A 3,015-nucleotide genomic window follows, 5' to 3' on the forward strand; every position below is an offset into this window, starting at 1 on the left:
AGAACCACATAATCAAGAGATAGAAGCATAGGAATAAGTTCTGTTTGCTATCAACACATCGCATGCACCCTAGAGATAGGATATGATTGTATGCGGTCATCTTGTACCTGTGTGCATCATTCATCATCGCATAGGCAAGAAGTAGAGACTTAGGAATAAGCTCTATAGACATCATCGCATACATCGCATGCGTCCTAAAACTAGGAGCTATCGCATTTACAATGGAAAATGAATTGCTGTCACATGAGTGTAGCATCATCGCATAGCTTGAACACATTCTCAAGAAATGCTAGCTAAAGATCTTCTCAAACCGTTCCTCCGCACACTCGTTGTATCTTTCACATTATTAGCTCTTTTCTCAATTCCGCTGCATAAACTTTATACCTTAAGCAACATACCAACCAACACATTGAACTATTTGTTACCGCAAAGTAATTAAAAACTACCATCGCATACTGTTTCCTTAGTCCCTGTGTTCGACCCTGGGCTTACCAGGCAACTCAGTTGGATTTATACTTGGATCTTGCTGAGAAAACTTGCATGCACAATGCATATTCCACCACCGCATTCTACACCATTATTTCATCGCATTAAACACGCATTATGTTTTTGGCGCCGTTGCTGGGGACTACAGAAATACATTGCGCTAACGGAAGCTTTTTTATTTTCTTTGCAGACTCTTTATCTCTGTGCACTACTTCTCCTTAAGTAAGGAAAGAAGCGGGCATTGTATGAGCGAAGGACAAAATCCGGAGCCCGATTACGACCCAGAGATTGAAAGAACTTTCTGAAGAAGAAGAAGAAACAGACGCCAACAACAACAACAACAAGAGAAAGATCCAAACATGGCAGAACAACCAGAAAATGGAGCACCAAATGCAAATAATATCATGGCGAATCCCATCCTATTGGAAAACGACCACAATAGGCCCATTCGGGACTATGCGTCGCCCAACCTCTATGATTTCTTACCAGCAATCATGAGACTAGCTCTTGACGGATCGAGGTTCAAAATGAAACCGGTGATGCTGCAGATGATCCAAACTATCGGAAAGTTTGGCGGTAGGCGTGGCGAGGATCTGCAGTCCCACCTCCGAAGTTTCATTGAGATCTGCAACACGTTCTTGTTCCCAAACATCTCCGCTGAGGAGGTTCGATCAACATTGTTTCCATTTTTGTTGTGTGACCAGGCACGAAAATTGGCTTATTCTCTCGAACCAGGGGAGATTACATCATGGGAACAAGTAGTTGAGAAGTTCATGAAAAAGTACTTCCCCGACGGAGAACGATAGAAGGAGGAAGCTAATCACTAATTTTGAACAGGATATTGATGAATCGCTCAGTGATGCCTGGGCGAGGTTTAAGAGACTGGTAAGAGATTACCCGCATAACGGCTTACCAGATTGTTTACAGATGGAAATTTTCTACCATGGATTAAACCCTGCATTGTAGATGGCTGCCAATGCGGCAGCAGTTGGAGATCTGCTTGATAAAAGATACGATGAGGCTAAGAATATACTTGATCACATTTCTAAAAATCATGAAGATTGGAGAGAAAGCGATCAAAGATTGAGAATCAAGGACAGTTCGCAAATCATGGGGTTATCGCATCCCTTCAAAACCAAATGACGGCGTTGATGAATTTGATACAAGGAATCATAGTCAGTAGCCCAGGAACGCATAGTGAGCAAGTCAACGCAATCAACCAGACGATCGCAAGTTGTGCTACTTGCGGTGAAGGCCATCCAATGGAAGAATACTCGAGAAACCCACAGTCAGTCTTTGTGTGAAGAATAATCCGTTTTCCAAAACGTACAACCCTAGGTGGAGAAACCACCCTAACTTCGCGAGGAAAAATTAACAAAAAAATTTTCAATTAGTGGCGCAAAAAGAAGGGCCACCAGGATTTTTCCCGCGAACAAACGGTCAAACGTACAACTAAGCCAGCAGTTCACAGGCGTCGCAATCTTCATCTTTGGAGAGTTTGTTGAAGCAATATATTGAAAAGAATGAAACAGTGTTTCAAAATCAAGCGACGCCTATCTGCAACCTGGAAATTCAGATAGGCCAGATTGCGGGCGAAATCAAGAATAGACCTCAAGGGGCACTTCCGAGTTCAACAGAGCTCTCGTGCAACCCAGGGGGTACGGGAAAAGAGCAATGTCAGAAGAAGGAGCCTAGATGGGCTGCTCCAATTGCGATGGAACCAGAGATTGTGTTGACTCGAGGAGAAACAGAAGAAAATGAGGCGATGGAACCAGAGATTGCATCCGCCTCGGAGCCAAAAGAACAGAGGACCGTGAGAATACAGCTACCATTATTCCCCCAGAGACTCAAAAAGAAGAAAAATGATATGGTACAGTATCCATGCTTCATGGATATGCTGAAACAGTTGCATATTAACATTCCGTTCACTGAAACGATTCAACAGATGCCCAAGTATGCAAATTTTCTAAAAGATATGGCGATGAAGAAGAGAAGCACTGGTAAGTTCACAACGGTGGCATTGACATAGAGTTCAAAATCCATAATCCCACCGAAGATGCGCGACCCTGGAAGTTTCACCATACCCTACTCCATTGGAGGGTTATACATTGATCAAGCGCTTTGCGATCTCGAGGCCAACATTAGTTTGATGCCCTTGTCAATTTTCAAGCAGCTGGATATGGGGCAGCTGGCGCCCATGACGATGACTTTCAAATTATTTAATAGATCCCTTGTGCATCCAGAAGGGAAGGTGAAGGATGTTCTAGTTACAATCGACAAATTTATATTACTAGCAGACTTCATCATCCTGGACTATGAAGCAGACAAGGATGTACCCATCATACTGGGATGATCATTCCTATCCACTGGTCATGCCCAGATTGATGTGTACAAAGGAGAGATCACACTGAGTGTGAATGGATAGAAGCTTAGGTTTGACATTATCCGAGCCATGAAATATCCTGATGAAGAAGACCTCAATGAATCCGAGATGAACCAAATTTGAATGAAGAAGAAAAGTCTGAAGAT

The 3,015-nt window shown here is 43.0% G+C and overlaps 1 non-coding gene across 1 annotated transcript; it reads right to left on the reverse strand.

The window, feature by feature from the left end:
• Positions 1-1,290: 1,290 nt before the first annotated feature.
• On the reverse strand, positions 1,291-1,397 carry LOC120087371 (small nucleolar RNA R71). Its single transcript, XR_005484509.1, has one exon. It is a non-coding gene; the product is annotated as a small nucleolar RNA R71 (small nucleolar RNA).
• Positions 1,398-3,015: the final 1,618 nt, after the last annotated feature.

Source organism: Benincasa hispida, chromosome 9 (assembly GCF_027475165.1).
Source record: "Benincasa hispida cultivar pf3 chromosome 9, pf3_genome.v1.1, whole genome shotgun sequence".
In the NCBI taxonomy this organism is placed as follows: Eukaryota; Viridiplantae; Streptophyta; class Magnoliopsida; order Cucurbitales; family Cucurbitaceae; genus Benincasa; species Benincasa hispida.